This window comes from Schistocerca piceifrons, chromosome 3 (assembly GCF_021461385.2).
Source record: "Schistocerca piceifrons isolate TAMUIC-IGC-003096 chromosome 3, iqSchPice1.1, whole genome shotgun sequence".
NCBI lineage: Eukaryota > Metazoa > Arthropoda > Insecta > Orthoptera > Acrididae > Schistocerca > Schistocerca piceifrons.
The window spans coordinates 145716240-145740801 of record NC_060140.1 but is presented as its reverse complement, the minus strand read 5'-3'; the positions used below and the strand labels follow the sequence as shown (position 1 = coordinate 145740801).

Genomic DNA, 24562 nt, shown 5'->3' with positions numbered 1-24562 from the left:
AGGCTTTCCCTGAAATTTGCAATTGTTAAATCGTTGACTGAACGTACTACTTTGGAGGACTGTTTAGTATTGCTGAATGGAGCTATGTCATATATTGTAACCAGCTGTGCACCATGATCAGAAAGACCATTCTCAACAGGCTGAGCATTTATCTGGTTAAACTTATCTTGGTCTATAAAGAAGTTATCTATCAGTGAGCTGCTATCCTTTACCACCCGAGTAGGAAAATCAATAACGGGTGTCAAATTGAAAGAACCTGGAGAATTGAAAGTTCCTGGCAGAATATTAAAGTACTATGCTGCACATGTTAGCACTGTACTTAGCCATATTTGTAATTTTTCCTTTAAGAATGGTCAGTTTCCTGAACAGTTAAAGTACTCAGTAGTAAAGCCACGTTATAAAAATGGAGAAAGGGATAATGTAGAAAATTTTAGACCTATTTCTATGCCATCAGTGTTTTCTAAACTTATTTAAAAGACTGTGTATGTAAGGATAATTGATCATTTTATATCACATAATTTGCTATCAAATGTACAGTTCGGGTTTAGAAATCATTTAACAACTGAAAACACTATATTCTCTTTTCTCTGTGAGGTACTGGATGAATTAAACAAAAGGTTGCGAACAGTAGGCATCTTTTTTGATTTAACTAAGACATTTGATTGTGTTGATCACAAAATATTGCTCCAGAAGTTGAACCATTACAGAATATGGGGAGCAGCTCACAATTTGTTCACCTCTTACTTTAACACTAGACAGAAAAAAGTCATTATTCACAGTGTTGAGAATGGCTGTGATGTGGGGTCTGAGAGGGTTTGGTCAAATGGGGTTGCCCCAGCAGTCACTGTTGGGACCACTCCTGTTCCTTATTTATATAAATGATATGGCTTCTAGTATTACAGGTAATTCTAAAATATTTCTGTTTGCTCATGACACTAGCTTGGTAGTAAAGCATGCTGTGTGCAACACTGGCTCTGTTTCAAATAGTGTGGTTCACGACTTAAGTTCATGGCTTGTAGCAAAATAAACTAATGCTAAATCATAGTAAGACTCAGTTTTTACAGTTTCTAACACAAAATTCAACAAAACCTGATGTTTTAATTTCACAGAAGGGGCATATGATTAGTGAAACTGAACAGTTCAAATTTCCAGGTGTTCAGATAGATAGTAAACTGTTTTGGAAAGCCCACATTCAGTATCTTGTTCAAAGATTCAATGCTGCCATTTTTACTATTCGAACGGTACCTGAAGTAAGTGATCATTTGATATGAAAATGAGTCTACTTTGATTATTTTCATTCGCTTATGTCATATGGTATTATATTTTGTGGTAACTCTTCCCATTCAATAATGATATTTTTGGCTCAGAAATAAGCGGTTCAGGAAATAAGTGGCATAAGTTTGCAAACCTTTTGTCGACCCCCGTTCAATAGTCTGGATATTCTGATATTGGCCTCTCAATATATATATTCTTTACTGTCGTTACTTGTTAACAATATCAGCTTATTCCCAAGAATTAGCATCTCTCACTTAGTTAATACTAGGCAGAAATCCACTCTGCATTTATATCGCACTTCCTTAAGACTTGTGCAGAAAGGTGTGCAGTATACTGTTGCATCCATTTTCAGTAAGCTACCATAAGAATTCAAAAATCTTACCAGTAAACCACATGCTTTCGAACTGAAATGGAAGAATTTCCTCACGCGTCACTCCTCCGATTCTGTTGAGGAGTTACTTGAAAAATTAAGCTGATTCCTATGTTATATTGTTGATAGCGTTTACTTCAACTTATGGCTTGACTTTTTTGGGTTCACAAACATTTTATTTTATGTGTTATTAGTTTTATGATGTAATTTCATGTATGGACACATTCCATGATGTTGGCATTTTATTCTTCAATTTAGTCCTACAGAACTAGACGTGCAAATAAAATAAAATAAAGAATGAAATAAAGATTACGCGATTCACAGACAGATTGTGCACACGACTCTCCCCCTTAGGTTATCTGACTATCATTGCGACAGAAAGAGTATCCTGCCTCAAAGTAGAAATAAAAACAAATGCACCAAATTACAAAAAGCAATAGACTTAGTAAAATGGCTTAAATGCTAGGAGAGAAAGAGGGACTTGTTAATATAATAAATACAGGGCTATTCAAAATGATATAGGCAGCTTCAAGTGAGTGTAAAAAAAGTTTGTATTGAGGTAAGAAATTATGATTATACGTGTGGATACAACAACTAAAGAATTTTTTTACTGTAAAGTGATCTCCAGCAGACCAATAGTTTTGCATGATGGAGTTCTGCAAGAGCTAGTCCACAACTGTAATGTGTCAGAAATTCAGGATCACATTTAATAATGCTTCATCTACTACTTAATCCCGTAATGAGTGGGCAGAGAAGTTTAAAGAAACAGGGTGTCTTTGTAAAGCCAGATATATCAGAGCAGGTGTCACTTTGGGGTGAATGTGGGCTGAATTTGACTGTAGACTGGGCATGTGCCATGTGATTAATGGTTCACACATTCAACATTTGTGAATATGACACAAAAAACTTCTTGAGTTGCTGTTTATATACATATTACCATATACTACCTTACCTTAATAAAACATTTTTACAGTACCTTGAGAGTGTCTACATAATTTTGAACAACCCTATATGATTGAGACACACTAATGGTGTCAAAACCCAAATAAATCTTAGTTTAGTCACCAGCACAAGTTTATCACATTACTCTCGAAGATAGTTCTCCCATAATTTAAAAATTCTCTTAATTAATAATAGCAATTTTGCACAAGAGTAGGGTATAATTTTCTTTTTAGCAAATGTAGTTCAATAGTGTGAAATCTTTTCTCTTTTAATTTATTATAAATTTTCATGACAGTGTACTGTGGAGTTTTAACCTATAAAAGAAAATGACGAAATTTTCTCTGTTTCTGGTGTTGCATATACGTTATCAGTAGTTTTCTATACTTATATTCCAATTGTTATAAAGAAAGATAAACAGTTGTTAAATATAAATACATAGAATAGTTAAAATAATTAGATCCCTAAATAGTGGTCGGTGAGACTCCCTAGACTTAATACAACACATATTTATAATAACAGTCTTCTGTATTAATAATGTTCTACTTGTACTCCATTTACTAACACAGGCTGTGATATGATTTTACTCATCTAAAGCCTGTTACTTAACGTTTCATTTGATCTAAATAATTTGCCTGTGCAGTCACCAAGCACTCATGCCTCTTCCAGCAAGCATCGCACACCTGACCTACCTGGAATATATCCAAACAAATTTAAAAAGAAGGGTAGGGCAAAAACTGTAACTGAGAGCATCAAAGACCTGTCACATTCCCTGATCCGATCTCACCACCCAGTTTTAAATTAGATCTGTATCTGTGGTAGAAACTTAACAGTGAAATTTATCATCTCCCTTACTTCTACACCTACATCTACATCTACATTGATACTCCGCAAGCCACCCAACGGTGTGTGGCGGAGGGCACTTTACGTGCCACTGTCATTACCTCCCTTTCCTGTTCCAGTCGCGTATGGTTCGCGGGAAGAACGACTGTCTGAAAGCCTCCGTGCGCGCTCTAATCTCTCTAATTTTACATTCGTGATCTCCTCGGGAAGTATAAGTAGGGGGAAGCAATATATTCGATACCTCATCCAGAAACGCACCCTCTCGAAACCTGGCGAGCAAGCTACACCGCGATGCAGAGCGCCTCTCTTGCAGAGTCTGCCACTTGAGTTTATTAAACATCTCCGTAACGCTATCACGGTTACCAAATAACCCAGTGACGAAACGCGCCGCTCTTCTTTGGATCTTCTCTATCTCCTCCGTCAACCCGACCTGGTACGGATCCCACACTGATGAGCAATACTCAAGTATAGGTCGAACGAGTGTTTTGTAAGCCACCTCCTTTGTTGATGGACTACATTTTCTAAGCACTCTCCCAATGAATCTCAACCTGGTACCCGCCTTACCAACAATTAGTTTTATATGATCATTCCACTTCAAATCGTTCCGTACGCATAGTCCCAGATATTTTACAGAAGTAACTGCTACCAGTGTTTGTTCCGCTATCATATAATCATACAATAAAGGATCCTTCTTTCTATGTATTCGCAATACATTACATTTGTCTATGTTAAGGGTCAGTTGCCACTCCCTGCACCAAGTGCCTATTCGCTGCAGATCTTCCTGTATTTCGCTACAATTTTCTAATGCAGCAACTTCTCTGTATACTACAGCATCATCCGCGAAAAGCCACATGGAACTTCCGACACTATCTACTAAGTCATTTATATATATTGTGAAAAGCAATGGTCCCATAACACTCCCCTGTGGTAGTCATCTGATCCAGTCAATATATGTAGATGCAATTGATATTTCCATATTAAATGAATGTTAAGTTCAGTGGATCCCTCCCTTAAAAGAGCACACTGGTCATTTGGAGCACTGTAGATAATGTAGAACTGATATCAGGCGGTTTTGTAACCTTCCACAGCTGATGTTAAGTCATGACAGTGGAGTGGCATTTACATGCCAGTTAGTTGTACAAAATCATTAAGATGGGTCATCATGGAGACATGACAGAGCGGCAAAGTTGAGCTGTCCTGTTTGCATGTGTGCGTGGGCACCTTGTGAATGAATTTGCCTGATTTGTTGGTATATCAACATGGTCTTTTGGATTCAAACCTGACAATTATTGCTCCTGTCAGTGAACACAGGTCCATCTCAAGCAGTTTCCGAGAGAATGCTCCGAAGCAAACTGCATGCAGCGGACATTTGGAGTCAAGTGTCTCACAAAGGTCATTGCTCATATTGTCACAAAAGCTGTATGTCTTCTACAAGCCAAACTACACCGGAACTGAATAATAGCAGACTGGAGGAACATACTCTGGTATGACGAGTCATAAGTTTGCCTTTCTTCAAATGACGTGTAGAGTACACATCGACAGTCTAATGACATGTTTATCAGTGTTTTGAGGATATACATATGGCTGGAGGTGGTTCTCTGAGGTTTTGGGTGTATTTTTTGTACCATGTACTCTTTTATGTTGTTGTGAACATGAAGGACCATGTTTATTTCTACATTCTCAGTGACCAACTGTTGCCATTTCTTCTACATCTCCATGATGTGTACATTGTGGGCAGTCTCATCTTCCCTGGAACAGCAGGTTCACAGAGCTGCATGTATACATTCCTGATATGATGAACATTGGGCACCTTATCACACCTCAGCTGACCTGCTAAATCACACAATCTTAATCCCACAGAAAATGAGTGGGGCTATTTGGAACACCAGCTGCAAAGTGGCAGCTTGTTAGTTCTACAGGTTCTAAACATTAATGAGTAACTTCAGCTGGATATGATGTACCTGAAAACACTTGACCCCTTTCCTCATCGAACTGAGGCCCTTGCTGAGGTTAGGGGTGTTGTTGTCAGGTACAAGCATGATGTCTGCTGGGGGTAACCAGTTTACTGTGCATTGTCATAATTTGTACACTGATATAGAAATGAACTAGTGGAACTGTGGTGTCACCGCCAGACACCACACTTGCTAGGTGGTAGCCTTTAAATCGGCCGCGGTCCGTTAGTATACGTCGGACCCGCGTGTCGCCACTGTCAGTGATTGCAGACCGAGCGCCACCACACGGCAGGTCTAGAGAGACGTCCTAGCACTCGCCCCAGTTGTACAGCCGACTTTGCTAGCGATGGTTCACTGACAAATTATGCTCTCATTTGCCGAGACGATAGTTAGCATAGCCTTCAGCTACGTCATTTGCTACGACCTAGCAAGGCGCCATTATCATTTGCTATTAATCTTGTGATGCATGTACCGTCAGACCGATGTTCACCAATTATGGATCAAAGTTAAGTATTCCAGAAGCTACGTACTTATTTTGCTAGACTCAACTCCTTTAACTGTTCCAGACCTCACACCAGCCTGGGTGAGCTTAAACGCGTGCCTTTCGGCTACCTCATAGTGGCTTGGCTGTCTCGCCAAGTCACAACAGGAACCATCTGGCTGAACAACAATACATGCCATAAGGGACAGATGCAACGAGAGGATATTTTGTGTTTTATGCGCTACGCAGTGAGGTGGTACAGTCACATCTTTCACACAAAAAGTGAGATGTGAGTCTCTATCCAACTACTCTGATTTAGATTTTCATTGTTTTCTATAAAAAATTTCATATAAATGGTGAGATGATTTCCCTGTCAAGACCATATCATTCCTCACTTTCCCCATTTCATTTCATGTCGCATCTCTTAACATTTCGGTGTTGACAGCATGCTGTCATATATTCCTTTAGCATTGAGGATGAGTGAGGCAGTGCAATGGTAAGACAATGGACTTGTATTCAAGGGAATGATGGTTAAAATTCCCAACCAGATTTGTATTTAACTTGATTTCCCGAAATATTATGGTTAATGTCAGGACAGTTCCTTTGAAAGGACAGGCTGAATTACTTGCATATTTTTCCCATTCTAAGCTAGTGCTCTCTCTATACTTATCTCTTTGATGGGGCACTGTTCCTATGAGTTAAATCCTGATGCTTTTAAGAGAAACTCAAAAGACTGACAGACTTCTACTTGGGTACATTAGTACAGTTTATTACCCAGCAATGGGTATCAGTTTAGCTCCAACAAACCTTGCGCTGTTTGTGTCTTGTATCCGATTCATCAGTTTGCATTTTATGTGTTATTTCATCAAGATTTTTAGTTCATCAAGATATAGGAAACATCACTCTTCTGCACTTTCTATAACCTGTGACGCTCCACTGGCAAAACTACTGAATTTCACTGATATATGTACAGAGTTTATGACACTGAAAAACTGGTACTACTAGAGAAATGTTATCATCAGTTATTCTCTAAACCAGAATAGTTACGGTGGCGGTGAAAGGAAGTACATGTTGTTGAACACTAAGGTTGGAGAATGTGGGATTTGAATTGCAATTTAAAAGTGGTCATGTTTCATGATGATATAAGCTATTTATTTGGTCACATGAGAGACATATCTTAAGCAACCACCCTAACCAGTTGCATGTATACTGCTGTAAAAACAAAGTAAGACTTCAAGGAAAAGATAATAATGTAATTAATTTTTTATGTATCCGAACTGTGTCACATTAGAATATCCATTAGAATTCCCAAGTACTGCATCCATTCTTCCCCTTAGCAACTAAAACCACCTTCAAAAATTAGTAACACATATCATAGCTGTGTCACTAAGGCTCTCAAACAGCTGTAAGTGTTCGTAGGTTTAAGATTCCCCTAATTCACTGAGTACACAAGCTCAGTTCATAGCTTCAATCACCCATCATCTTTCTTCCAATTGCCAAACTCCACGGATGTTATTCTTAATGATATGTTTCTCCACCGGGGAGAAAGGATAGGTCAGAGAAAGGTTTAACCACAGCCACAGACAATTTCCAAATGGAATATTTACTATCTGCAACACGTGTTGTGCTACAATTAATGTTTTTGATGGAATAAAACTATGTGCAGCACAGGGATTAGAATACACAATCTTTACTATTAAAGAATCACTAAAAGTTCTGAAATAGTAATGAAAATTCCTGTTTTTCTCCCCAGGAAGCATACCTCCAGAACATTAAATAGTCTCCTCTGAGTAGAACACACCAGCAAATATTCTCAAATTACTTAGTAAAGGCTACACAGTTTGTTTTCTTGGGAAAGTTATCTGAGGGCAGACATTTGCTTCCAGGTATGCCAATGACCAATGGCTTCCTCCTCTTTTTGGCAAAGAAAGAAATAAATTATATGAGAGCAGATTTGGATTCTAAGATGGATTCAGAACCATCTGGGTTTGGGACTCCTCAAGAAATGACTGCACCTGATTGCTCTGTGTGTGGGTATATTGTCATGGAGGAACAAGATTCCAAGTAGCCCTTTTGTTAATTCTGATTGACTGTTTCAAAATGCTTATGAATTCTTTTGTAGAAACTGAAGTTCCAGCACTGCCTTTTTCAAGCGAGACACCAGAAATGAGTTGACTAGAACCTACATTCGTTTGATTACATACACTGATGAGCCAAAACATTATGACCACCTGTATGTTGGTCCATCTCTGGAATGCAATTCAGCAGTGATTCTGCATGCCATGGATTTGACAAGTCCTTGATAGCTTTCGAGATGTTTGTGCCACCAGATGACTATGCACATGCTTCACACTTCCCGTAATTTACAGGCAGTTGGTTTGTAAGCGTGGAGCTGGCACCCGATAGTGTCCCCTATGGGTTTCATTGGATTCAGAGAAGTCAAATTTGATGGCCAAGACATCAATTTGAGTTCACTATCATGTTCCTCAAACTATTGGAGCATGATTCTGGCCTTGTGACATGCACAGTTACCCTGCTGAAGATGCCATCATTGTTGGGGAAGCCATCAAGCATAAGGGGTTACAGGAGGTCCTTAATAATGTTCACATAGTCCACAGCTGTCATTGTGCCTTCAATTACTACCACAGGTCCCATGGAAGCCCAGGTGAATGTCGCCAATAACATAATACTGCTACCATCGGCCTGCGTCTGTGGCATGCTGCATGTTTCGAGCAGCCGTACGCGTGGGTGACAAGAGTATCTGGATAAAACTATCGACCTGGATTAACAGTAAATCTTGATGATCCCATGCCCACGGTAATCATAGTGATGGTGTTGTTGGGTCAACTGGGAACATGTAGGGGTCCGCTGCAGCAGAACACCATTTTCAACACTGTGCACTGGACAGTGTGCTCCAAAACACTCGTGCCTGCTCCAGCACTGTACTCTGTCATCAGATCTGGCACAGATCACCACCTATCCTGCTTTAGAGAGTGGGTAAGCCTCCAAACTGTATGTTGTGTGGTAAGGTATGGATGTTCAACTTCCTCTCATCTATTCATGGTTTCAGCATTTTTCAACTACTTTCCGTGGATGCTCACAAGAGCAGCGCATGGCCAGCCGACCAGCTTCATCATTTCTGAGTTGCTCACTCCCAGGCACTGGGCCACAACAATCTGCCTCTTGCCCCAAGTGACTTAAGTCGGCCGGTTTCCGCATTTGCGCCACTTATCACTAGAATGATTCCTCATTTATCTCTGCTCTCCTCATACACTTATGTTACTGCATCATGTGCCCCTAGTGCCACCAGGCAGCATACGACCTCACAGTGGGCAGCGGTCACAATTTTTTGGCTCATCAGCGTATTTTGATTTTATGGCACTTTATCTCTTGAACAAATTGGTACACTCGCATTTTATGACAAGTAAACTGTTAAATATTCATATTCATTGTAGAAAAAAAAACCTTCATGTATGTGGTTGTAGAACTCCTCAGTTTAGCCTTCAGTTCCTGGGTTGGGCTGGTGTAGGATACACAACATGTAAAAACATTCTGATACAAAGACTCATTTGTAAGATCTTGGATATGGCTGTATATACAATTTCAATAGTAGCTGAATAAGGATGTAGGTGCAGGGAGCATTCTCTTCCAGTATTCTCTGAACATGGAACCATTTCTTGCCCACTAGTATTTACTGTTTGGTATAAGGTACCACTACGACCAATATGAGAAAATTTTTCCACACAAGTAACATATCATTTGGCATCCCCCTCTCCATTTTTCCAAATGCAACATATCATTTGGCACAAGCCCCCTCACCATTTTTTTCACACAAATGTTATATCGGTTGATGTCCCAACCTTCCTTCCCTCCCTCCTACATTAGTTGCCATTCCTTGGACTTAAAGCTTTTAGAAGAATACATGTAGAATGTAAAATCTTTGTAAAAATATGTACACAACCATACTAAAGGGGAAGGAGCACTGGAGGCTGTCCAGGACAGAGTTAACTTGATTTATAGGGTGTTTGTTTTAACTTGGGGCAGCTAGATATCATGAAAAATATGCATCGTGCAAAAAAAGTTCCATTTGAAAAGTAAATATTTTCTGTGCTAAAACTGCCACCCCCCCCCCAACCCTCCTCCCCCTCAAACTACCCATTAGGGTGTGGAGAGGGGAGGGCGGGGGGGGGGGGGTGGATTCTATGCCAAAAAATACCTAGGGTTCACCAAAAATATTTTTTCCATTTGTGGTAGATGGAACTGTAATCGAAAAAATTCAGTTTTTGCAATTAAGTGACAACTCATTTGATTCTATTTTACATTTTTGATAAAAATGTAAACTTCTTTGTTGTAAACAGTTGATACATCATATTTTAGTTTTGCAAATTTGATTGTGCAGCAAAACTTTTATGTTTAGGCATCTGAAAATCTGGTGAATAACCTACATTTAACATTCTGATCCCTTTGGGGTTGATTTCAATGAGTCCACACACTATCAGGAGTGCCCTCTAATGTCACCATTGGGGTAACTGATTTCAGTGTGTTGTTCTCTCCAACAGCCATAACTCTCGCACCGACTACAACAACCTCTACCATGAATGGAAAAAATTGTTTCAGATAAATCTTAAGTATATTTTGGTGCATAATCCGAATCTGCAATAGAAAATGGGGGTACCCATTTGCAGATAAAACGTTGCCCCACCCTCTCATGGGGTTGGCCAGTTTTCCAAACACAAATGTGCCTCTTGAAAATATTAACATTTCATCTGGAACATTTTTGTTGCACAATGCATATTTTTTCAAAATATTTAGTTCCTCCAAGTTAAAACAAACATCCTGTATATGGTGGAGAACAGGAGAACAAGTCCTTGTCTCCAGGGCTGAATATGCTCTCTAAGACACCTGGAAATCAGCTCCAAAGTTGGGAAGTTGCATTCAAAGATACCCTGTTATTCCATCATCCTAGACTTAACCTCTATAAGCAAAAAGACAAACTAACCCTAGCTCTCAGAACTATTAGTCTCATCCTCAAGGAGAAAGGAGGGATAGGCTACGGAAGATTAGAAGCAGGATGGGAGGATCCACCTGCTGTGAGGAGGAAGGGAAAAATAGACAAACAAAGAGGTGTTAGAGAATAGGAAGTCACAGATAGTATACTGATACGCACTGAGGCAGCTTCATTCCAGGGATGATATAAGGGCAGAGGAAGAGAAATAAAGATGGACAGAAAAATAGAAATGAGAAGTGGAGTGAACAGTGCAATAATAAATTGAAAAAGGAATGGAGAAAAAACAGAGAGAGAATGTGTGTGTGCGTGTGTGTGTGTGTGTGTGTGTGTGTGTGTGTGTGTGTGTGAGAGAGAGAGAGAGAGAGAGAGAGAGAGAGAGAGAGAGAGAGTGAGAGAGAGAGAGAGGGGGGGGGGAGGTAGGAGAGGAGAATGGAGATAAAACAGGAATACAGAAAATAATTGCATGACTAAATAAATAATATCAAAGGAGTATGAGGACGTACGTTAACAGAGTTTAGTCCAGGATGGTAGAAGGTTGGAAAGATGTGTTGGAGAGAAACTTCTCATCTCCCAAATTCATGGAAACTTTTATCATGTGGGAGGATCCAAAGAGCCAGTGCATCATGTGCAGAGCATGTTTAGCGAGTGAGCACAGGATGTCCCAAGACAGGTAGTTCATTCAAGGGCTCAGACAGTTTGATGTTGGTATAATTCCTGCATGAAACACCACACAGTGAACAAACATATGTTAGCATACAAAGTGGATGGCATTAAGGAGGTTGGTATGGCAACAGAAGGCTGCAGTGGGTGGTATGGGGCGTATTTTAGGGAGAAAGTAATTCATTTCATGCCTTGATTTGAGGTCATACTGTTGGCAGAGTAAGAAATTGAGGCATCTGTGGTCTCAGTGGTAATAATTGATGTGGGTAGGGGGCTCTGCTCCTGAGTATTTTTGGAAGTGGGAGCTGTATTAACCAGAGGGTGAGAGGAGGAGGTAGTTGTAGGAGAGGAAAGTCTGAATGAGGTTGCCAGTGTGGGTGATGAGGGATTTGGTGGTAGAGAAGATATGTTTGCCACAGAAGACTGGGCTGTAGGAAAGGTAGCATCTGATGTGGCATGAGTGGCAGCTGTCAAAGTGTAGTTATTGTTGGGTATTGGTAAGTTTTGTATAAACTCATGTTTGGAAATGAGTTTCACTCATCAAGGAAGGGCTTTGGATTTGGAGATTTATTAAGGTATATCTTGATTTATTCCACATCCCTAAATGTTCTCCTTCATGATGGAATCTATGAAAGACAACGAAGAGACTCTTGGAAGAGACAAGTTAATTCAATAATCTTTTCCAGTTTTTGTAAATTAAGTTTTGTAGAAGCAACCTTAACTGTATGTGGAAAATGTTGTTTAAGAACAAAAGTAAAACTGAAGATGAGGTTTTCCCATCTAGTATACATTATGTGAAAATCTGAATAAATGGGAGAAAACTAGAAACTTATAGAGTCAGTGTCTGCTTTTTCTATTTTTGTGACCATCTGCTGACTAGTAGGCATTTTGTGGTTGATTACAGTTATATGTACTCTTGAGTCCCACTTTCCGTTTACATTCCATCTTGACCAAAGTATGAGAGTGGCTTGAAAAGTTCTCAGAATCACCACAAAAAGTCAATGCTAGTGCAATGAGTTGCTCACATGATATTCATTGGACTGTTGACTGTAAACACGTGCCATGTCAGTGCTCCTGGAAGAGAGCTGTGGTGGTGACATGGCTCTGTTGTTGTTCCAGCGCAGTGATTTGCAAAGATGGAAAAAATGGAGATATGAGCAGTGATTAAGTACTTTGTAAAGAAAGGTATGAAAGCAAAGGACATTGATGCCGATTTCCCGAATACACTGGGGGACTCTGCTCCTACATATTCAGCTGTTGCCAAGTGGACAAATGAATTTAAATTTGGTTGGGAGAGTCTAGATGATGATCTGCGCAGTGGTCAGCCACGAAATGTCACTACTCCAGAAATTATTGCAAAAGTGCACAAAATGGTCATGAAGGATCGCCAATTGAAAGTGCGTGAAACTGCTTATGCTTGCCAGATGTCATCTGAAAGGGTACATCACATTTTAACTGAAGAATTAGAAATGAAAAAATTATCTACAAGATGGGTGCCGTGATCTTGACGCTGGATCAAAAACGCATGAGGCTGGACATATCGGAACAATGTTTGGCCCGTTTGTGGAGAAACAAACAAGAATTTTTGCGACAGTTTGTGATCACAAATGAAACATGGGTGCACTGCTATACCCCAGAGACAAAAGACTCAAAGCAGTGGAAACATGCTGATTCTCTGCCAGCAAAGACAATTCCTTCGGTGGGAAATGTCATAGCATCAGTGTTCTGGGACGCGAAGGGGATTCTGTTTGTACATTATCTCCACACTGGGCATGCAATTACTGAAGAATACTATGTTAACATTCTAGACAAATTGCAACAAATAGTACATGAAAAAAAGACCAGGTTTAGCAAGGAAGAAAGTAATGTAAGTCCGCACACATGTGCTGTCGCCGTGGCAAAATTACACGAACTAAGGTATGAATTGTTCCCACACCTGCCTTATTCACCTGATATGGTTACGTCAGACTTCCAGCTCTTCCCAAAACTGAAAATTTTTCTTGGTGGATGAAGATTCACTTTAAACAAAGAATTGATAGCCAGAGTTGACAACTATTTTGCAGGCCTGAAGGAAACTCATTTTCAAGATGGGATCAAGGCAGTGGAACATCGTTGGACCAAGTGAATTAATCTACAAGGAGACTACAGAGCAAAATAAAAAAGTTTCAGTGGTGTAAATACTTTTTTCCTATTCCATTCCCAGAACTTTTCAAACTATCCTCATATTTTTAAGTTAATTTTCTAGACCGATTGTCTTACTAAGTCAAAATTCTCACCGAATGTAGATTAATCAAAAGACTAGTAGCTCCATTATGTTCTGGTCTGAATAAAATAAGTTAATTTCTATCACGGCAACTCATCTGTCATCAAACAAATAATCACAGTGAAAAACTGTGAATTCTTGAAACACAAAAAGAAATAAATGGTATATAACTTACCACATTACTACCAAATCATACATAAATTCCACTTCAGGATGTAAAAGATATATATCTCTGTAAACAGCACTCCTGAAACAAAAGACAGTGATACAACATGTTAAAGAATGAGCCAATAAATCTCTGAACACAAATGCAAGAAAAACCAAAAAGCTTCTTTTACTTTTTTGAGACAAAAAGGTACTGCAACTTTATCCAACAGCTAAGGTATGTCATAAAATGATGATCATTTATTTGCAAAGCACAAGACTTGTTATCTACATCAGATTTAAGCACTTTTAGGCAACATTCCAGTAAACATATTTTACTGACGTGTTGTAGATAAAAAGTTTACAATATTTACATTTAGTTTATAGTTCTTCTACTACTGTTTCTGTTGACATGAAAACTAGCTGCAAAGCACAAGACTTGTTATCTACATCAGATTTAAACACTTTTAGGCAACATTCCAGTAAACATCTTTTACTGACGTGTTGTAGATAAAAAGTTTACAATATTTACATTTAGTTTATAGTTCTTCTACTACTGTTTCTGTTGACATGAAAACTAGCTGCCATGATATGCAATAGAGAGCCTGTGACTGTAAGATGGAAATGAAGTATTTACAATGTTAATACCAGTCACAAAGCAAGTATTAGTTAATGATACATGTCGTTATCAGGAGAAAGAAAACTGGCGTTCTACGGATCGGAGCGTGGAATGTCAGATCCCTTAATCGGGCAGGTAGGTTAGAAAATTTAAAAAGGGAAATGGATAGGTTGAAGTTAGATATAGTGGGAATTAGTGAAGTTCGGTGGCAGGAGGAACAAGACTTCTGGTCAGGTGACTACCGGGTTATAAACACAAAATCAAATAGGGGTAATGCAGGAGTAGGTTTAATAATGAATAGGAAAATAGGTATGCGGGTAAGCTACTACAAACAGCATAGTGCACGCATTATTGTGGCCAAGATAGATACGACGCCCACACCTACTACAGTAGTACAAGTTTATATGCCAACTAGCTCTGCAGATGACGAAGAAATTGAAGAAATGTATGATGAAATAAAAGAAATTATTCAGATAGTGAAGGGAGACGAAAATTTAATAGTCATGGGTGACTGGAATTCGAGTGTAGGAAAAGGGAGAGAAGGAAACATAGTAGGTGAATATGGATTGGGGGACAGAAATGAAAGAGGAAGCCGCCGTGTAGAATTTTGCACAGAGCACAACATAATCATAACTAACACTTGGTTTAAGAATCATGAAAGAAGGTTGTATACATGGAAGAACCCTGGAGACACTAAAAGGTATCAGATAGATTATATAATGGTAAGACAGAGATTTAGGAACCAGGTTTTAAATTGTAAGACATTTCCAGGGGCAGATGTGGACTCTGACCACAATCTATTGGTTATGACCTGTAGATTAAAACTGAAGAAACTGCAAAAAGATGGGAATTTAAGGAGATGGGACCTGGATAAACTAAAAGAACCAGAGGTTGTACAGAGATTCAGGGAGAGCATAAGGGAGCAATTGACAGGAATGGGGGAAATAAATACAGTAGAAGAAGAACGGGTAGCTTTGAGGGATGAAGTAGTGAAGGCAGCAGAGGATCAAGTAGGTAAAAAGACGAGGGCTAGTAGAAATCCTTGGGTAACAGAAGAAATATTGAATTTAATTGATGAAAGGAGAAAATATAAAAATGCAGTAAATGAAGCAGGCAAAAAGGAATACAAACGTCTCAAAAATGAGATCGACAGGAAGTGCAAAATGGCTAAGCAAGGATGGCTAGAGGACAAATGTAAGGATGTAGAGGCCTATCTCACTAGGGGTAAGATAGATACCGCCTACAGGAAAATTAAAGAGACCTTTGGAGATAAGAGAACGACTTGTATGAATATCAAGAGCTCAGATGGAAACCCAGTTCTAAGCAAAGAAGGGAAAGCAGAAAGGTGGAAGGAGTATATAGAGGGTCTATACAAGGGCGATGTACTTGAGGACAATATTATGGAAATGGAAGAGGATGTAGATGAAGATGAAATGGGAGATATGATACTGCGTGAAGAGTTTGACAGAGCACTGAAAGACCTGAGTCGAAACAAGGCCCCCGGAGTAGACAATATTCCATTGGAACTACTGACGGCCGTGGGAGAGCCAGTCCTGAGAAAACTCTACCATCTGGTGAGCAAGATGTATGAAACAGGCGAAATACCCTCAGACTTCAAGAAGAATATAATAATTCCAATCCCAAAGAAAGCAGGTGTTGACAGATGTGAAAATTACCGAACTATCAGCTTAATAAGTCACAGCTGCAAAATACTAACACGAATTCTTTACAGACGAATGGAAAAAGTAGTAGAAGCCAACCTCGGGGAAGATCAGTTTGGATTCCGTAGAAACACTGGAACACGTGAGGCAATAATGACCTTACGACTTATCTTACAAGAAAGATTAAGGAAAGGCAAACCTACGTTTCTAGCATTTGTAGACTTAGAGAAAGCTTTTGACAATGTTGACTGGAATACTCTCTTTCAAATTCTAAAGGTGGCAGGGGTAAAATACAGGGAGCGAAAGGCTATTTACAATTTGTACAGAAACCAGATGGCAGTTATAAGAGTCGAGGGACATGAAAGGGAAGCAGTGGTTGGGAAGGGAGTGAGACAGGGTTGTAGCCTCTCCCCGATGTTGTTCAATCTGTATATTGAGCAAGCAGTAAAGGAAACAAAAGAAAAATTCGGAGTAGGTATTAAAATTCATGGAGAAGAAATAAAAACTTTGAGGTTCGCTGATGACATTGTAATTCTGTCAGAGACAGCAAAGGACTTGGAAGAGCAGTTGAATGGAATGGACAGTGTCTTGAAAGGAGGATATAAGATGAACATCAACAAAAGCAAAACAAGGATAATGGAATGTAGTCGAATTAAGTCGGGTGATTCTGACGGAATTAGATTAGGAAATGAGGCACTTAAAGTAGTAAAGGAGTTTTGCTATTTGGGAAGCAAAATAACTGATGATGGTCGAAGTAGAGAGGATATAAAATGTAGGCTGGCAATGGCAAGGAAAGCGTTTCTGAAGAAGAGAAATTTGTTAACATCCAGTATTGATTTAAGTGTCAGGAAGTCATTTCTGAAAGTATTTGTATGGAGTGTCACCATGTATGGAAGTGAAACATGGACAATAAATAGTTTGGACAAGAAGAGAATAGAAGCTTTCGAAATGTGGTGCTACAGAAGAATGCTGAAGATTAGATGGGTAGATCACATAACTAATGAGGAAGTATTGAATAGGATTGGGGAGAAGAGAAGTTTGTGGCACAACTTGACCAGAAGAAGGGATCGGTTGGTAGGACATGTTCTGAGGCATCAAGGGATCACCAATTTAGTATTGGAGGGCAGCGTGGAGGGTAAAAATCGTAGAGGGAGACCAAGAGATGAATACACTAAGCAGATTCAGAAGGATGTAGGTTGCAGTAGGTACTGGGAGATGAAAAAGCTTGCACAGGATAGAGTAGCATGGAGAGCTGCATCAAACCAGTCTCAGGACTGAAGACCACAACAACAACAACAACATGCATTTTGCCTACACTAATGTTTTGTTCTTCCCTGAACATTCATTTCATATAGTGAAATATGAGAGGCATTAAGTAAGTAATGCAGCACTTTTTTCTGTTATCTCCTTAGTTTTTTTTTTCCAGGATTCCAATACACAATATTATTTCCCAGTCTTTTGACTAAAAAATACCCTGTTTTCAATATAATCTAGATTCAATATGATGGCATTATACCACTTTAGTGAGAGTGCCTGTATGCCAACATTGTATCACTCTACTGATCCACATCAGAGCCAGCATCTTGCTACATCAATAACACATTCACGTACTGCTTCCCACAGAGTGCATCCATTATTGAGCCAAACAGGTGAAAGTCAGAACGTATGAGATCTGGACTGTAGCATGGATACGGAAGAACAGTCCAATGAAGTTTTGTGAGCTCCTCTCAAGTACAACGACTTGTGTGGGGTATCGTGCTGTCATGGAGAAGGAGAAGTTCATTTGCATTTTTGTGGCAATGAACACACTGAAGTTGTTTTCTTCAATATCCTGAGAGTGCACAATGCACTTTAGAGTTGATCGTTGCACCATGAAGCAGAACATCAAACAAAATAACTTTCAGAGTCCCAGAAGACTGTTGCCATGGTTTTACCGGCTGAGGGTGTGGCTTTGAACTTTTCTTAACTCCTACCTGGGACTCAGCATTACTACAGCAAGCATTGCTTAGGAGTAATGGTGAAGGTCTCAACTAGTACAACACTTAACACTGAAAGAATATTTATTATAAACACCAATGTACAGTCAGAACAGAACTGAACTGAACTCCTGGATGGAGAGTGCAGCATCAAATATTTCAGAATATACAAACATTACAAACATGACATTGTGAGAACTGCCCACAAATGACAAATACTAAATAACAAATAATTGCTGGTTGTCAGGTTTGAACTGGTGACCCGGAGCATGTGAGTCAGCAATGCTAACCATTACACCGCGCTGCTTGCACCACAGTGCACGGCAATACTATATTACAGTAAGTTTCTGTGTTACTTCAACTCCTATTTAATCCTAAGGAAAGTTAAGTAACTCCTCTTATGTGTAACTATACACTTAATGAAACAGTCTAAATTCTCATAACAACAAATCACTGTTGTTCTGTGTCAGAAAAGCTCTATGTAAATCAAAAACATATTAATGACCTACCCGTGTCCTAACAACAGCCTTCTTAACCTTCAACAACCAAACCCTCTCCCCTCCCCAACGAAGGAACCAATATTTCCAGAAGTTAGGATAGTGTTGTGTACTTTTAATTTTTTATTTCTACAGGCCATACTAAATATTTTGCCTGCTAAAGGTATGAACTGGCCATCAATTGTGTCTCATAATTTAACAGAAATACACTTTACAAATTTTAACATATTGCTATAAAATCAGAGTTTTTAGCAGTTAACTAATGTATCATCCACATGAACAGGCATTTAATGAAAATGATGCAAGGGACAAATAAAAATGTACAAAAGTTCCACTCTTATTAGATGATCAGTACAAAATCTGCCACCCATTTCCAAATTACAGAACAATCAAAGCTGAGAGGATAATAGCCAAAAGCAGTGTACAGAACTAGATCTGACTATGTATGCATAGGCTTCCTCAGCCATTGTCACAGTCTATAAAATTCTTCTGGTAGGTGACCAAATAGACAATGTGTATAATTCTCTGATGTTTCAGCTACTGTTGCAAATGGCTTTCCTCAGGTTGTTTTCACTAACTGCTAAATGAGAAAAACTTCAGTTCTATATATTGGTGAAAGATGCTGTTACCATAATCTGATAGGATACTGAGAATGAGGAGGAGAGGTGTTATACATCATTTATTGGTGTTTGCATTTATTTCTTGTCATTGGTAGAAATAGACGTTCTTGATTGGTGTTTGCTTAATTTCTTGCCACTGGTGGCAGTAGACAAATGAGAAATGGGTGGGAGTTATGATGCAGCACTGTTCACTCACTGTCTAGTGCCAGTGCTTAGCGTCAGTGCTTGTGTACATGTGGCCACTGTGGCCTTTTACACAAAAGTATGTGTTGTCTCGCAAGAGTTGCCATTACTGCTAGCAGCCAAGATGTTGGAAGTCAGTACCCATCCTCTTGGCAGGTTGCTTGGCTATTTCTATCACCTCTCTAATTTTCCTTCTGAAAGTAAGTAGCTGTTTTGCCAGTACGCAGCCTTCTCGAAATTCTTTCTGTTCGTCACACTCATCCTGGTGTTTTGCCACTGTTAACCTACTGTGTTGTCTTTGATGGATATATCTTCCGAGTTCAGATATCAGTGTGCTATATGGTCACCCCCAACCTACATATACTAGTCCACACTCGCACCCTATTTTGTCAACTCCAGCAGCAGGTAGCTTGTCAGTTACATCTTTTGTTGAGCCAAGAACATGTTTTATTCTGTACCTGTTTCAAAAAATTGGGTTGGTACCTACTTGGAGGAGAATTTTGCCCACATGTTCAGGGACCCTTTGACCATATGATAATAGGACAATGTTTTGTGCTTCCTTCTGCACTTCCCTACTGCCTCCACCCTATGTTGCCATAGTTTTATCTAACATCTTCAGCCAATGTCCAAAAATGGACCCTCAGGTTTTGTAGTTCAGCCTTCACATGTTCTTCAGAACCTGTGGACCCTCTTCATTAAAGTATGCAGGGTGGATTTCTTCTGCATAAGGTGATGGTGGCAAGATGAGCCAGTCCATGATGGTGTGCTTTCTGGACACACTGTAGTCAAGTTTACCATCAGGCTTCCATAAACTCTCAAATCTTTTCTACACTGAAGCACCAAAGAAACTTGTATAGGTATGTGTATTCAAATACAGAGATATGTAAACAGGCAGAATACAGGACTGCATTCGGCAACACCTATATAAGTTGTTAGTCGGTTACTGCTGCTACAGTGGCAGGTTATCAAGATTTAATTGATTTGAACGTGGTGTTATAGTCGGCATACGAGTGATGGGACACAGCATCTCTGAGGTAGTGATGAAGTGGGGATGTTCCCATATGACCATTTCACAAATCCTGCAAGATTCATGATGTCAGTTACCTCCAGCACTACTTCAGACAGTAGTCAAGTCCATGCCACGTCGTGCTGCAGCACTTCTGTGTGCTCCCAGGGGCCCTATACAATGTCAGGCAGGTGTACCAGTTTCTTTGGCTCTTCAGTGTATCTCCGTAGTGAAGTGGATTTTGCTGTGCTGCTGACTGAGGTGCCTGGCACAAGTTCGACACCTACATCTGCATCTACATCTACATAGACAATACGCAAGCCACAATACTGAACCACTACTAGTCGTTTCCTTTCCTGTTCCGCTCACAAACAGAGCATGGGAAAAACAATTCACTATGTACCTTCTTACATGCTATGTATGTTGAAGGCAGTAGAGTTGTTCTGCAGTCAACTTCAAGTGCCAGTTCTCTAAATTTTCTCAATAGTGTTCTTTGAAAAGAATGTCACCTTCCCTTCAGGGACTTCCATTTCTCAGTAACACTTGTATGTTGTTCAAATTTGTCGATAACAAATCTAGCAGCCCTCCTCTGGATTTCTTCAGTAACTCTTCTTCTTCACTTGGTGATAATGAAGGTGTCATAAATATATCAAAACCAGCATTCTGGGCATAATGGTGTGGACTCGAGTACTTATTCTCCAAATGTTTCCATGAAGATGTCTGCTGCAAGAAGGGATAGAAGGGAACCCATATCTACACTGTCCATCTGTTCATAAAACTTTCATTGGAACAGATGGTCATCAAACAGTGGCACACGAGCACACAGGCCTGTGACAATGTGAACTGCACTTCTTCCTGAGTGGAAAACTGGTTATGGATGACGGAGAGAATGCCGACAGGTTTACCTTTCAAGAACCCACAAGGTTCGGTGATTATACCACCATTCGTCAGATGAGGAACTACAGCAGAAAACTATGGAGGAAGGACTGTTGAGTGTCCAGGACACTCAACAGACAGTGTTTAACCACTCCAGCCACATCTTAAGAAATGCAGCCACCCTAATTCTCACCAAAGGGATGAAAGCACCAAGGGTATATAGTGTACCAAAGGGGCACAAAGAGTCTTTTCCTTTGTGGTTGATAGAGAACAGTGTTAATTCACTGACCTACAGACTAGCAAAAGAACTGACCCAAAGCTTCAGTACATGGTCAGTCACACAGATTCATACGTTAAAGATTCCATCCATTTTGTAGCACTTTTAAAAGAAAAGTATATCTTGGCTATGGATCTGATGGTCAGCTTCAACATGAAGTCTTTATTCACAAATTTACCAGCATCAGACATGTGAACATCTTGGAGGCGCCCAACGGCTGGAAGCTTGTTTGCCATTGTTTAACAACCACCTATTTCAAATGGAAAGGGGAATTCTATGAATGGACAGACAATGTAGCTACAGGTTCCTCTCTCTCCCCTGCTGTAGCAGACATCTTGTAGTGATCATAGAATGAAGACTTTCATGACCAGATGACATTCCTACTGGTAAACCTTTCAGGATGTGAGGTCATTTCTTGGACCACGATCTCACATCCCAAAAGGTTTACCAGAAGCTATCTTGTAGTGACCCAGAATATATTATGAAAGTCACTACTGGTTCTACCAGTGTCAATGATACGTGGTGAGTTTGTTTACAGAATAGTGTGCTAAGGCGACTGGAATTTTTTGTACAAATAATATGTCAAGTATTCAAAATTGTGTCTACATGACTTATTATTTCTTTGATTTGTGAGTGGAATGCCAACAACTTGGCAGCAAGGAGTGTGTTCAGAGGTGCAAGGACTCAAACAAAAACCAATTAGACAGTTCCATCTTCTAGTCGGCAACTGCCAATTGAAATAAGATACTTGGAGCACTGAGCCCTCTATGGCCTTTATACTTTAACAATAAAAATAACATAGTTATGAATTTCTAATTCTGAAAAGTTCAGTTCTGTACTTACTTCAGACAAGTATATATGAAATCTGTATTGTGTAGATGTATATGATGTACATATTATGTCAATGAAAAGATGATATTGAAGGAATTTCTTGCCAAATGGAAACACAGTTCATGTTAAATCTGAGTGATGGAAAATGTGCAAGAAGATCTTTCATGGTAGAATATTCCACAGTCTAGTGAACAAATATTCAAGGGTTATTTTGCGAAAATGCAACTAAGTTTGTGGCAAAAAACTTTAAAGATGAAAGGGTACAGTGATATGCAATAAATGTTAATCAATTTCTGGAGAAGCAAATTTAATCTTAAACTTGATTTTTCATTAAACTAGAATTATGGTTATGTTGGTCACAGGTGATAGAGTTTAATGACTATGAAGTGGTGATTTTCTCTGGTGCACTGAATTTACATCAGTTTTTTGTGTGAAGAAGTTTAAATGCTGTAAAAACACTGGGCTATTGTTTGTATAGTAATGGAGATGAGGAAACACATTTAAAGATGTTGGAAGACAACAAGTTACAGTGGGTATATAGCACAAAATAAGAATTTAATTATTCTCTACGCTCTGCCAAATGAATAATATTGCTTCTCAAAGATAACAATTGTCAACTAAGGGTCAGTCTAGAGCATCTCTGGTGAAGTGAAATTACACTTGTGTGTAAGCCATTTATTTTTTACATCAGTTTACTAGACATGAATCACTTAATTTTGGTAAAGCAATGAAAAAAAACAGACTGTTTAAAAAGTTTTACTATACCAATTAAACATTGACCAGTAACATATCAAAAGTTAGTTATGAAGAGATCACTGCTGGCTGACATAGCAATGGGAATCAATGGAGAATGAAGAACACTGAATTTTGAAAGCTTTTAACATACTAGAGTTATCTGGTACTGAGAAATAATTCATTTCCCAGAGTCAGATCTGTGCAGACAAACACAAATCTGCTAATATACACAATTACTTCTGATACAGCAGGAGTATGACCTCATGTAAATGTAACTTGTAAACAACATGAAAAGGAAGCAAGACAGATTAGCTACAAATTACCAACAGGCTAATGCAGTTACACTACATGGTCAATGAATTGTACCCCTATATATGTGGCAACTGTGAAAGGGCCGGTAGCATGGGAAAGAAGAAGAAAAAGAGCACCTGAATAAAGTCATCTCTAAAGAAAAATCCACACAGAAGACTGAAGATATCTAGAAGAGACAAAGGGCAAGAAAGAAGTTGAAGAGCAAGATATCTATGAAGCCCCAAGAGAAAAAGACAAATATTTTGAGGGGAGGGAATTTTGTTTGTGTAGGTGGAGATGGAGATGGCCTATCAAGTGTGTCACACTGCCTACCAGATACCTTTGACACAGTTCAGATCTGGCGCAGTTTCCCATGCAGCATTTATGAGGCATCACACTGCTGCAAGTTCATGGTAGCTGCATCTACATGCTGTGTACCCACCACCATGAGTTGCTGTATCACCTCACCAGTTTGGTCCTCTTACCTTTAGCATCAACTATGGTTGGCGAATTATCTTCAGAGTGTATACTGTGGATGAGTTCAGTTCTTGATGGTGGTTAGTGTCTTGGTCTTTGTGGACAATGAGCAATTTTAAGGATAACTATAAATGGTGTAAGTAATTGGACTGTAGACAACTGAATAGAATTATAAGAGTGATGTACCATGGAGGTTTTAAAGAGAGAGTAACATTAAACAGGCATTGACTAGCAATAATTGTAGTCAATATTATAATACAAGAAGTAGATTTAAGTTGTTATAATGGAGACTAGAGGCTCAGTGTCCAATTATACTCACACGAAGGAATTGAGGGAAATATTGGTCCCAATAAATGGTGGCTTACAAGAAACACAAAATTGTTTACAAGAAATACAAGGTAGGCTGGGTAATAATTTTCTAAAAGTAAACAGTAGTGTACCTACCTGTAACACCAATTATGAAACAATGAATAACAGTTTCCTAAAGGTAGAGGAAAAACTAAATAGTAGTCAGCAAGAAGAAATTTAGAATTTAGCTATAATCATAAGATAGAAGCACATACCAGTGAGCCAAGTTT

At 39.2% G+C, this 24562-nt stretch overlaps 1 protein-coding gene across 1 annotated transcript in view; it reads right to left on the bottom strand.

The window, feature by feature from the left end:
• The window catches only part of LOC124788470 (peroxisomal leader peptide-processing protease-like), a 1192842-nt gene that overhangs the window by 1118530 nt on the left and 49750 nt on the right, over positions 1-24562 (bottom strand). Inside the window, exon 2 of the mRNA XM_047255741.1 lies at positions 13967-14038. The gene's annotated coding sequence lies outside the window, so the exon portion shown is untranslated. The remainder of the gene's footprint in view (positions 1-13966; positions 14039-24562) is intronic.